Source organism: Apodemus sylvaticus, chromosome 1 (genome assembly GCF_947179515.1).
Source record: "Apodemus sylvaticus chromosome 1, mApoSyl1.1, whole genome shotgun sequence".
NCBI classification, from domain to species: domain Eukaryota; kingdom Metazoa; phylum Chordata; class Mammalia; order Rodentia; family Muridae; genus Apodemus; species Apodemus sylvaticus.
Genome location: NC_067472.1, coordinates 86,847,807 through 86,861,837, shown reverse-complemented (window position 1 = coordinate 86,861,837; position 14,031 = coordinate 86,847,807). Strand labels below are relative to the sequence as shown.

The 14,031-nt window shown below is 44.2% G+C and overlaps 1 pseudogene; it reads left to right on the top strand.

The window, feature by feature from the left end:
• Positions 1 to 12,786, top strand: part of LOC127680498 (Y-box-binding protein 1-like) — a 41,218-nt pseudogene extending 28,432 nt beyond the window's left edge.
• The last annotated feature ends 1,245 nt before the right edge of the window (positions 12,787 to 14,031 follow it).

The window sequence follows — 14,031 nt, the reverse complement described above, 5'->3', positions numbered from 1 at the left end:
CTAGGTTAGCCAGGAGCCAAAGGAGAGGAAATAAAACAAAAAAAATGTCTCCAAGCTTTTGAGATCAGGGGCCCATCTTTAGATCGGCAGAGGCTGGGCACATGGAAATGGAAGTGCTGGGGAAGCTGGGAAGTGAATGTGGCTAACCCAGGCTCTGTTTCTAGGCTGAGCTGGGAGTGAGGAGATGGTGCCAGGCTTGTCCGATCCCAGAGCTCCTGGACTCATGGAAAGCTTGTTTGGTGGGGACTGGGTCCTCAAAACTGTTGCTGGAGAAACTCAAGAGTCTGTGGTAATATCCTTGGTTGGCTTCTATTTTCAAGTGTCTTGTCAACCATGTTTAGGCATTAACTAATTCAGAATCCTGGGAAATGGCTTCTCTGTGAGCAGGAGTTGGGGAGGGCACACACAACCTCTTTCCCTACATGCTTTAGTGCAGGGATCAATCCGCAAACCTCTTCCCTTGGTCAAATCAAGCCCACCACTTGTACTTGTTAGTAAAGTTTTATTGGCACACACCCATGCTCACATGCTTACTTACTGTCCATGGCTGTAGATACAGCCATGCGTGTTCAGACAGTCACAATGGAGATTCTGTGGCCTTCAAAGTCTGAAGTATCTATTATCTTTTCACTTGCAGAACAAGTTTTAAAAAAGATCTATCTATCTATCTATCTATCTATCTATCTATCTATCTATCTATCTATCTACTGTGATTGCTTTGCCTGCATGTGTATTTATGCACTACATGGTGCCTATGGTGCTTAGAAGAGGGCACTGGATCTCCAGGACCTGGAGTTACAGAGTGATTGTGAGAGCTCATAGAGGTGCTGGTAACCTAATCCAGGCCTCTGCAGGAGCACCCAGTGCTCTCAACCACTGAGTCATTGCAATGCTCACACAGAACATTCCTCATCACTAGCAGCAACTTCAGGACCTGCCAGATATATTCTGAGTCACCTGATAAAGGAGGGAGTAAATCATACAGCCTGTGCCTGGGACACTCTCTTGCTGACTTTGGCTATAGCAAGGGTGAATGACTGAAAGGGGTGTGAATCCTCCAGCCAGACTGAGAAACCCATGAGGGGAAGCTTTTCCCCAGGAGGAGGACCTTCATTCCAACTGAACCTGTCATCTTTCAGGGAGAAGGAGACACTGATATTCTCCTCACACATCATCTACTGATTGGTTAGTTAAGACCCTGTTCTGCAAAGATAATTTGGCTTGGGGTCATTACACTAATGAAACCTCCTTTAAAAGATAACCAACCTGTATCTGGGGGCTATAGCTCTTTGGTAGAATTCTAGAGTGCTTGCCTAGCATGTACAAGGCCCACATTCAGTTCCTAGCACCACAAAAATAGTCAATAGGAGGTCCAGATCTTCGGAGATCATGAGGAGAAAAATGAGTTTATAAAATCAGAAAATCCCTCTTGTTTTTGAAACAGGGTGTAATGTTATTAAGGCTGGCCTCAACCTCCCTGTGTGACCAAAGATGACTTTGAACTTCTGATCTTCTTGCTCTTCCTGAGTGCTAGGATTACAGGTCTGCACCGTCCTGCCCGCTTATGTTGTGCTGCAGATTGAGTCCAGCATTTCAAGCACAACAGGCAAGCACCTTACCAACTGAGCTACACACTCAGCCCTAGAGCTTTGAATCATGCTTGATAACATGACGTAATTTTGGTTCTACCAAAGCTCTGAACCACAGATTATAACAAACAGGGGACATTTTTGTTTTACTAAAATAAGTGATAGGACAGTGTGACACTTTGTATTTTATTGATAACACCATCCTGAAAATGATTTTTGTCTTATAACATTTGAGAACCTCACCTATTTCTCAAGGCTCTTCAAGGCCACTGATATTAAAAACTAAAATTTGGGACCAGAAGAAGTCTCAGACATCTCATCTAAATCATCTCCCAGTCTGAGAGATCTGTTGATACACAACAGAAAATTCAGAATGGTGACAAATCAAGGAGGAAAAGAAGAAGAAGCTAGAATTGGTACAGATTCGTTTCTGGAAACTAAGGCCCATGAGCCTGTTGTATGGTTGTGAGTCATGGGAAATTTAAGTTGATAGGTTTGTAGGATTTTGGTGGCAAATAGAATTCAAGTTAACCACATTGCAAGAAGGGTTGGCAGGAGACTCGGTAGAATATGGGAAATATGACCAGTGGCCTCTTGTTGTGGCTTCCTCCCAAGTGTCATTAGTTTGCTTATGATGGACAATTTACTCTGTGTCACAAGAAGCATGGCAGCCATTGGTGTTGACTTTAGAAAATCATGGTCACACTTGCCAGATGAAAGTCACCACCCTCTGCATTCTGTTGCTTTAAAAACAAAACCTAAAACCAACCAACCAACCAACCAACCAAAAAACAAACAAACAAACAAAAACCCAACCAACCAACCAACCAACCAACCTTCACCCCACCAGCACCACCAACAACACAAAACCACCCCTATTGTCTCATTGATCCAGTTGTGATCAGGTGCCTGCTCCAGAATCAATCAGTTGTGGCTTGAGGTCAAAGAATGTGGCAGATAATATGGAAATCTTGTGGAAGGAACTGGTAGAGGACCAATTCCTGGAGGAAGCACAAAGCTCTAGGGGAGACAGAATGGTAGACAATGCCACAGTGATGCTCAGCCCTCCTTTACCTGAACTGTGTTTCTAGTGTGTTCCTCAGCATGGCTCAGGATGGCACCTAAGGGACAGAAGCAACCCCAGAGAAGAAGGAGTTATTTTGGCTGTTTCAGAGGGTTTGGCCCATGGCCTCATGACCCCACATGCCTGTGTGGAATATTATGATGGCAGGAGCCTTTGACAGAGGAGGCTCTTGACATGCTGTTTGCCAGGAAGCAGGGAAAGAGCTCATTGTCTCCTTTTCTACTTGTGTTTTTGCCACAGCTCTCAGTCCCTGGACTAGTCCCACCCACATTCAGGGAGTTTGGTCCTCCCTTAGTTGATCATCTTTAAACACCTTTATGAACACACCCAAAAGTATCCCTTATGTGGATTTAAATGTAGTCCAGTTGACCATCAAATATCAATGTAGAGAACCTCAGTGGTGAATTGCTGGAGATTTCATAATCCATGAAGGGACTCTGTGGTGGTTTGAATGAGAATGGCCCCCATCGGCCCATACATTTGAATGCTTAGTCTCTGAGGAGTGACAATATTTGAGAAGGATTCGAAGGTGAGTCTTTGGTGGAGCAGGGATGGCCTTCCTGAAGGAAGAGAGTCACTGGCGGTGTCCTTGGAGGTGTCACACCTGGCCCAGTGCTTGATCTCTCCCGTCCTCTGTCCTCTCTCCCTTTCCCCTCTCTTGTCTGCTGCCTGTGGATTAGGATGTAATTCTAGGTTACTTCTCCAGCACCATGCCTGCCTACATGCTGCCATGCTCCTTGCCATAATGATACAGACTAACTCTCTGAGCCTGTAGGCAAGCTCCCAATTAAATGCTCTCTTTCATAAGAGCTGCCTTGGTCATGGTGTCTCTTCACAGCAATAGAACAGTGACTAAGACAGGTTCATTTAACAAAATACTTGCTATACAAGTATGAGGACCATAATTTGGATTCCCAGTCCGTCCCCCCCCCCCCAAAAAAAAAAAATCCTGGCTTGGTGGTGAATGCCTGTAATCCTCATGCTGAAGAGATCTCCTCACATAGAAGGATCCCCGGAACTTGCTGGTTGGTTGGTACTGCCAAATTGGTGTTCTCCAGGTTCAGTGAAAGACCTATTGCAGACAAATACCATGCAGAATGATAAGCCATCTGACACTGACCTTTGGCCTGCAAATGAGCTCCTGTATATGCAATGGGGGCAAGCATACCACTTGCCCACAGAAACATGCACACATGCATACCCCTTCCCAAACACTTGCTGGCCAAGTAGCTTTTGAGCCATGCTTAAGAAGATATTATTTTTTTGCTAATTGGTTGCTTATTGGGGGGTTAGGTAATTAAGACATCTCTCTCTTTTATATTGGTTATTTTATTTATTTACATTTCAAATGTTGTCCCCCTTCCCGGTTTCTCCTCTGCAACCCCCATTCCCTTTGAGGGCCTTCTCTTTGCCTCTATGAGGGTGCTCCTCAACCCACTCCCCCATTCCTGCCTCACTACTCTAGCCTCCCCTTATGCTAAGGTATCAAGCCTCCACAGGACCAAGGACCTCCCCATCCATTGATGATTCCAGATAAGGCCATCCTCTGCTATGCATGTAGCTCAAGCCCTGGGTCCCTCCATGTGTATTCTTTGGTTGGTGGCTTAGTCCCTGGGAGCTCTGTGGGGGGTCTGGTTGGTTGATATTGTCGTTCTTCCTATGGGCTTGCAAACTCCTTCAACTCTTTCAGTCCTTTCTCTAACTCTTCCATTGGGGACTCCGCACTCAGTCCAATGGTTGGCTGCAAGCATTTACCTCTATATTTGTGTGGCTCTGGCAGGGCTTCTTAGGAGACATGTCAGGAACATTTTATTAATAGGGTGTGCAGTTAAGGGGTTTGGAGACCATAGCCTTAGGTTCTCACAAAAGGAACAGATTATAGGAGCCATTTCTGCAGAGAACAGTGATTATTCTACACCATAGACATGAGCGGTGGAGGATAGACATGCACCAAAGGGCAGTAACGTGTTTCTTGGGCCTTTGATGGAGTTCTCTTTTGTTTCTTCCCCTTCTCTGCCCCATCCTTCTTTTCTTTTTTGACCTTCTTCTTTAGACCCTTCCCTAGATATATATCTGTGTCTGGAGGGAGCAAAGACAGGGCTTAGCAGGATGAGCTCATGCGCATTTCTTGAAGCACAGCAGAGCTTGGTGGCCAGCCTAGGTGGCACCCATCACTCTCCATGCTCTCTTTCCTTCTCTTGTGACAGGGTCTTATGCACCCAGGCAGGCTTCAGACTTATCATATAGCTCCAGATGACCTTGACTTCTTAATATTCCCGACTTCCCTTCACAGGCGTTGAGATTACAGGCAAGCACCACCAAGTGGGGTTCTATATAGCACTTGGATTCAGACCTAGGGCTTCATGCATGCTGGACAAGAACTCTACTAACAGCCTCACAGCCTCAGCCTCAATGTCTTCCCTTTGACTTACTGAGGCATCTTGTTCCTTTACTAAAACTTGCTTTGTCTTCTTTCTCACCAAGAGACCCTGAAACATTAGGCACACGCCAATGTGATGGAGCTACAGGGAAGAGTCAGAGGTGGTAGACTCCGGCCACTGATGAATATTTCATAAATGCTGAGGATGGGGGTTCAGGGCTAGAAATGTCCACATAATTCAGGGACTTTAAGTGATTTTGTGCTCCCTGACCACCTTCCCAAGGACATGGTATCTTCCATCGAGTCACCTGGGGATCTCAGGCCAGGATACTGAGTAATAGAGATACTATTAGTTGGCAGAACCATAGAAAGATTTCTGGACCAAATGTGTTCCAGAGTCAGAAAAGGCCCAGTGGTACTCTGCTCTCTGAGGTGCCTGCTAACCAGAGCTCACTTAATTGATGCTGGTTGAACTCAGAGTGATTTGGATGCTGTGGCTTTTCAGTTATTCTAGGTTTCTAAACCATCTTGTACCTTGACCTTTTAGTACCCACTCACTCACATGGCAGTGAGAAAATAATTTTTGGATGTCTGGACATTGCTCTAGGGGTTAGAGGCATTGCATTAAACAAGACAGACAAGGTCTCTGCCTTCTTGGAATTTATAGTCTTGGTGATAATAAATACAGAAGTGAATGAATAAAGGAGATATTTTCACATAGTAGTTAGCATTATAAAGACAACAAAGTAGGATAACGAATCTGGGGAGGAGCCTCCCTAACAGAAGGAAAGTCCATGAGATGGAAACTAGCTAGAAACAATCAAAGAACAGAAAGACAGACAATGTGGGGGCTGGACATGTGGCTCAGTGGGCAAAGCACTTACATCATAAGTATAAGGACCTGAATTTGACCCTCAGAACCAATGTAAAAAACAAAACAAAACATGTGTGACAGTATGTGTCTGTAATCCCAGCCCTGGGAAGTTGGAGACAGGATGATGCCTGGAGCTTGTTGGCCTGTTGATTTAGCTTATTTAGAGAGTTCTAGTTTTTTTTTTTTTTTTTTTGAGAGACTCTGTATTTAAAAGATAAAGACAATATGGCTAGAGGAGTATGGTCAAGCCAGGTCATGTGAGCAACCTTGGGCAGTGACAAGGATGCTCCATTTTTTATTCCTTTTTCTGAGAAAGGCCATTGAGGTTTTTAAGCATCCAACATTAGGTGGTTTTTTTTGTTTTTTGTTTTTTTTTTTTTTTAACAGATCGCTGCTTGTTATTTGGAAAAGGAAGGGAGCAGTGGAGACAGATGGATTAGGAGAACACTGCAATAGTCCAAGCAAGCAACGACAGTGAACCGAAGCGTGCAGAAGAGACTCCTGGCAGGGATCTTACAGCTGGTGTGGTGGTTTGAATGGGAATGGCCTCTGTATGCTCAGAGGTTTGAATACTTGCTCCTTAGATAGTGAAATGATTTGGGAAGGATTAAGGGGTGTGGCTTTGTTGAAGAGGGTGTGCCACTGGGAGTGGGTTTTGAGGTTTCAAAACACTTGTGCCATGTCCAGTGTGCTCTCTATGCTTTTTGCTTGTGGATTAAGATGTGAGTTCTCAGCTGTTCCTGCTTCCGTGTCATGGCCTCTTCTCCTCAGAAACCATAAGCCCAATTAGACTTTTTTTTTTATATAAATTACCTTATTTATATATAAGGACAAGGTGTTTTGTCATAGCAATAGGAAGGTAACAGAAAGTAATGGATGGCAATAAAAAAGTTATAGAGAAGACAATTGGTTTGTGGTAAGAGGCTGAGAGCTACACCTGAACTTGAATCAACATGGGGAAGTGGACAGGCCATCACTAGCAAGGGAATAAGCTTAAAGCTGGAGGAAACTAGTGCTAAATAGAGATCTGCCATGGACTACTCAGCCCTGAATGGGGCACGCACATCACTCCTTCTCACAAGGCCCAGGTGTCTCTGAGGAGAAGGGGAAGAAAAATTCTCAGAGTTGGAGATGGTGGATGACTTCAAAGAAACTGTTTTCTAGACACAGCTGGACAGTTGTGTATATGAACTTTCAGTGCTTATAACACCATGCACAACACATGCATAAGCTCAAATGAAATACAATTCCAACTTTGCAGGGTAGGAAGAGGTGGACACGAAGTCCTACTACTAGCTGAGGAGTTATCAAACTTGAGAGCTGCTGGAAGAAGGAGAGGGAGAGTCATAACTTCTGGTAGGTTGACCACATGCCAGGGCAGGCTTACTCCCAAGAGTACTTGGGTAGCACACAGAACTCTATGAGTTAATAAAACAAAATAGAAGAAAATTCGAAGTTGGATGGGCAGGGAGGTGAAGGCGGAGAAAGTGGACCTGGGAAGAGAAGTGGGAGATGAATGTGATCCAAACATATTGTATAAAACTCTTAAAAATTAATAAAAGTATTTAAAAAGAAGTAAGCATGGCACACCACTTGTGACTGATCCCCAAGGCTGACTTTACTGTGTATGGCTTGAGCCTTTTGGTGAGATAGGCAGGTGTACCACTTCAGGGTGGAGGTATGATGGAACAGGTGTCAGACCCCTCCGTCTGTCTTCCCCTGGCTTCCCAAAGAACTCAGCACAGTGCACAAGCTTGAATAGACACACAGTACCTCCTAGAAGCTGCCCTGAGCTTGTCTTTCTTGCTATGACCTTTCCTTGGCAGGGGGCTCTTAGCATTTCTTCTTGTCACTATCTTAGTTTGGGCCTCCTCAGAATGTCATCAGCATACCTGCTACATACAGACACCAAATTACAGTTCTAGTCCCTTGCTTTCTAAATTCTTCTCCCTCAAGTACATATCTCCCCATCAATTTTTCCTTTTTTTTTGTTTTTTGTTTGAATTTGGTTTCTTTGAGACAGGGTTTCTCTGTATAGCCCTGGCTATCTTGGAACTCACTCTGTAGACCAGGCTGGCCTCAAACTCAGAAATTCGCCTGCCTCTGCCTTGAAGAGTGCTGGGATTGCAGGCATGCCCCAGCACTGCCCGGCTCCATCTTTCCTTTAATTTGTCCTGATATAGGGTCAAATCTGAAATATATTCCCAAATGGTCCATGTGTGAGATCTCTGTATGTAGCTATCAGGTGTGGGTGGGACCTCTAAGAAGGGGAACCTGGAGGAACAGTTTTTGATCATTGAGAGCATACTGTTGAAGAAGAGTCTCTCTCTCTCTCTTTCTCTCTCTCTCTCTCTCTCTCTCTCTCTCTCTCTCTCTCTCTCTCTCTCTGTCTCTCTTTCTCTCTCTCTCACACACACACTGGACAAAGAACTTCCTCTGTGTCACATCCTCCTACCGTGATATTCTGCCTTATCATAGGTTCAAAAGCAATGGAGTCAACTGACCACAACTGGAGCTGAAGCTAAACTGTTCTTCCATATAATTTGATAAGCTTAAGCATTTTCATTTAATAACAGAAAGCTGACATATTTCCTTCACATAAAGCCCTAAATGATCACAACTACAACTGTCAAGTGGAAAAGTAGTTCTATCTATAGTAAACTGAAGAAAATTCTTTTGATTTGAATTGATACCAATGGCACAGAGAACCACCTAGTTAACCCTGGAGGTCTGCAGAAGGGCCTAGGGTCATATTCAGAACCTGTGCCCATGCCTCTCCAGATCTTTCTTTTATTCTGCTGACTGAGCCTGCTTCTCATCCTCCTTGGGTATGTATGCATGCATCTTGCTGGTCCTCTGCCTCTTCAGAGACTGCCATTTATTCGTTTGATGTGTGAGTTCCTGGCACTCAGAATGGCTAAGTAGCATTGTAGAATTTCTAAATGACCAGGAATTTTGGGCATTATGGTGCTAATAAGCCACTGAGAACAACTCCCAGGAACTTCACCACCAGGTCTTCTGCAGGCTGTTATTTCTTATTTGAGAAATACCCACAGTCCATTTACAAGGGGGAAGACACTGAGTTGAATGACACTTTGTTCCAAGACTTAGTGTCCACCAACTGCTCTCTCCCAGCAGACATAAGATTCAAGGAAACAGCTTAAACAGAATCTGTCAGTTGACAGGATAATGTGTGTACATGTGTGATGTATTGGCATATAAGTTTGAATTCATCATTCCTTTGTGTGTCCCCTTTTCTGTATTAAACTGATGCCCAGCTCTTGCATTTCTGAACAATTGAGAGAATCTACTTAAAGGTGGTGGTTCTCCCTGTCTGGTGGAAAATGCTAGAGAGACCATTGGAAATCAAGATCAGATAGAGGACTTGATCCTAGGATCTTGGAAGGCTGGAGAGTCTGAGGTCATTTGACTGGTTGGCACCCCTACCTTCCCTAACAGCAGTGACAGGCAGATATACACATCACTTTGGATTTTGAACCCTGTTATCTCAGTTTGGTTTCTATTGCTGTAAGAACAACTTTGAGAGGGGAGGGGCATGCTTAGAGGTCAGTCTAATGGAGACATTGTATCATTTACAATTTCCTCTTCCCAGATACATCTAGGGTTGTGTCAAGTTGGCAACTACTAGCACACCCTTGAATCAAGGTTCTAGCCTTGGTAGATGTCCCAACCTGGGGCAGAATGAAAGAGTCACAAGTATTTAAGAGACTATGATTTTCAAAGTCAATGTGTTGTATGACCTGCTGCCTGTTTGCGTCAATACAATTTTATTGTAACACAACCGTGACTGTAGAATTTGTCTGTGGTTCCATTTATAATACAAAGACAAAATGGAATAATTGCAACAGGAACTTCGTGGCCCACAGTGTATGGCATAGTCACTCTCTACTGCTTAACAACAACTACAAAAAAAGAAATATTTTCTGAGTGACTTAGATAACATACATCTCATCAGGGGCTGTTAGGCCCCCGACTTGACAAATGCTCTGAAGATATTCGAACAACCAAGAGCTCAGAACTTCTACGTGCTCCCCATGAGTAGAGGACAGTGCTCTAGAGGGTATCCTGCATCTAGCTGAGGGCTTCTTTCCCACCACTACTGTGACACAGTACTCAAAATTGATGTAGTTTGACTTTAAGAAGGCAAAGGCTCTTCCATCCTGGAGAACTACAACAACTTTGGCAAAATTAGCAGGTAATATTTTAGTAGATGACCCAGCGCATTCCAGTGTTCCTGTCATCCTATCCTGTACCTTCACTCCCAGGCCACAACACTCCACACATGGATGTCACCTCTGGGCAGGCTGACCCTTCAGGAGTGCTCAGAGAACAAAAGTCAGGGCTTAGCTTTTGAGTTTCAAAACAAGAGTTTCCAAAGACCTGATTATGGTTTTGAAAGCCAAGGTTTCTGCTGTATATGAGCAAGCCAATTTTTTTCTTTAATGGTTTCAAAAGCTTCAGTTCTCAAGAGCTGTGGTATAAAGTTTATGTTACAATAAAAACATTGGAAAGGGTAGATGAGAAAGGGTGGCTTTACCACTTTAGAAGTGATACCATCTCCCCGGGAAGAGAGAATTGCAGAGGAATAAGGGGAGCAGGTGCCTGTAAGTATTCTATCAGCTACTTACTGCTCTGTAGCAAACTACCTCTAATTCAGAGATAACTAGGCTGCAGAGGAAACTGTTCAGAGTAAAATGCTGGCTGTACAAGCCTGGTGGGCTTGTTTGGGGTCCATGAACTCACAAAGCTGAACACAGCATCACAAGCATCTACAATCCCAGCATGCTCCCTCTGGAAGACTCCAGAAGCTTCTGAGTCAGCAATAGCTGAAAGACCCTTCCTTCAACAAAGGGGGAGGGGTGGGGACCGATATGTGAAGATCGTCCTCTGACCTTTGCATGCTCAATGAGCCATGTGCATGGCCCCTCCCCACCCATGGCATTGGTCTCTCTGCTTCAATGGCATTGGCCAGGATGGTTTGATGCTGTGGAACTCAAGGTGGTGTCTTTGAAGGAATTGTTTTCAAAGTGCATCCATATAGCTGGCAGAAAGCTCAGTTGGTGCTGTGGTCAGGGACAAGGGTTCTTTTCTAGGAGTCAGAATTCTCTATGGGCTGTGTGGACTTTTGCATAGAACCGGTGTCTGAGAATATTTTAGTGGTTCCTGGTTTAGAGTCTGGAATGGACACTTTCTCTCAATTTCTCTGCAAAGCCTTTACGTCCCCTGGTGCTGACCTTGGACATAAGGAAGCATTGGGAGGTGCAGGACTTGTGAGCCAGTCTCCCACTAGTAAGCTCAGACTGCAATGACCCCCTGTTTCTAGGCAGGCTGGGTAGGAACTTTTCTTTGAGGCTTGATAGATGAGGTAATGGCTCTGCTCATGGACTGTCAAGCCCACCCCATATACTCTGTCTCTGCTCTCTTTCTCTCTGTTTTGATACCGGGTATATCTATGTAGGCTCCTTATCTTGCTTCTGCTTGTCAAGTGCTGAGAACACAGGTGTTCATCGTGCTGTATGTCACTGTTATACCCTATTCTTTTTCCTCTTCGTCCCCCCTCCCCAACTTTGTGATGGAGGGGATGAAACCCAGGATGTTATGCATGCTAGACACACATCACTGAGCCACACTCCCAGTAGCCCTTTCTAGTTTGTTTTCTTATTTGTTTATTTATTTTCATACAGTATATTTTGTTCATATTTTTCTTTTCCCAGTTCTTTTTAGATACTACTCCTTCCTGGCCTTTCTTTTCCTCTCTTCCCCTACCTTAAAAAAACAGTAAGGGTGGAGAGCCCCACCACCACTGGCCTAGTGTACACCTGGGAGGAGTCTCAGCAGTCTCCTGTAGGTCCCAGTCACCATCACAACCATGAGCAGGAAGGTCAAGACCCTGCAGACACCCCCTTGTCCCCCTTCCCTCCCCCACCCCCCCAACTCCAGCACCACCGCCACCAAGCCCGGCTCCACTGGCAGCAGTATCTGGCTCCACTGACAGCAGTGTGGGTAGTGGCGACCCTGGTGTCCTCATTGGCAGGCTGCCAGCGGGGACAAAAAGTCATCAAAATGAAAGTTTTGGGAATAGTAAAATGGTTCAATGTAAGAAACAGATACAGTTTCATCAACAGGAATGACTCCAAGGAAGACGTATTTGCACACCAAACTGCCATAAAGAGGAATAACCCCAGGAAGTACCTTGGCAGTGTAGGAGATGGAGAGACTGTGGAGTTTGATGTTGTTGAAGGAGAAAAGGGTGCAGAGCCACGTCGTAGGCGTCCTCCATGCAATTACCAGAAAAATTACTGGAATAGTGAGAGTGGGGAAAAGAACAGGGTTAGGAGAGCACTCCTGGAGGCCAGGCCCAACAGGTGAAGGTTCCCACCTTACTATGTGCCATGTGCGCGGAGACCCTGTGCAGTCAACCACAGTATTCCAATGCCCCTGTGCAAGGAGAAGTGATGGAGGGTGCTGACAACCAGGGTGTAGGAGAGCAAGGTAGACCAGTGAGACAGAATATGTATGGGGTTACAGACCACGATTCCGCAGGAGTCCTCCTCACCAAAGACAGCCTAGAAAGGATGGCAATGAAGAGGACAAAGAAAATCAAGGAGATGAGACCCAAGGTCAGCAGCCACCTCAACGTCATCGGTATCACTGCAACTTCAATTACTGACACAGATGCCCAGAGAACCCTGAACCACAGGATGGCAAAGAGACAAAAACAGGGCATCTACCAGCTGAGAATTTCAGGGTGGGGCTGAGAAAATACCAGCTTACCATTTTACCATCATCTGGTTTGTTTATCCGACAAGAAGAAATGAATGTGAAACTCCAGCAATAAGAAATGCACAAAGATTGGAGCTGAAGAATTAAGTGCTTGTTTTTTGCCCCTTGACCAGATACATTAGAATTATCTATGCAGCATGGAGGTTTTATTATTTTTTACCTAAAGTTGTCTCTTTTTGGTAATGACAAACATATTTTTTTTAAGAAAAAAAAAAAAAGGCCTGATTTCTCTCAATACACCTTAAACAGGTTTTAAATAGTTTCATATCTCGTCAAGTTGAGATTTTTAAGAATTTCATTTTTAATTTGTAATAAGGTTTACAACTTGATTTTTTTTCAAAAAAGTCAACAAACTACAAGTACCTGTTAATAAAGGTCTATAATGATGATGGTGATAATAATAAACAGTAAGAAGAAAAATAAAAGGTTAGAAAGATCCATCAAACCTAACCCCACCCAACCCAAATCAAAGCTATCAAACAAAGAAGCACATAGAAACCATGGAGCTAATTTTGTGTTGGCCAGCTACTTCTATACTTGAGCACAGCTGATATACCCAGGGTCACTCCACTGGACAAAATAGATCTTTCCTCTCAGCAGCTATCAGCTGCAAATAGCTTCTTGACTAGGGGTGGGATTTGGAGCCATGTCCCTTTCTCTGAGCTGGGATATTGTGTGGCTTGAACTTGTGCGGGTCTTATGTCACTATCTCTGTGAGTTCCCAAGTGTACTGTTATATCTGGAAAACACTGTTTCCTTGGAGCTACCCACCACCTCTGGCTTTTACAGTAATTCTGCCTCCCTCTGCTTATGCTCCTTGAGGCTTGAAAGGGGGTGTGGTAAAGACATTCCTCTTAGGACTGAGTACTCCAAGATCTGTCACTCGACACATTGGTGACTTGTGTGTATCTCTGTGTTAATTACTGTCTACTGTCAGAAGCTTCTCTGATAAGGATTGAGCTATTTGCAGATCTATGGGTATAACGAATGTCATTAAGAGTCATTTTATTTATCAGAATAATAGTTGTAGGGTTTCCCCTAGAGCCCATGATATATCTGGCTAGTTTCAGATTCTTGGCATCAGTAATGTTATGGGTCCCATTTCCTGAATTGGGTCTTACATTGACTCAAAAGATTGCTGATTCAGCAGCCTTTTCTAAACTTGTCCTGTATGTTCTTCTATTTTGGAACATATTTTAGTTTAAAATGTGTGTGTGTGTGTGTGTATGTGTGTGTGTGTATGTGTGTGTGAACATATAGGTGTCTGAGAAGGCCAGAAGAAGGCATCAGATTTCCCATA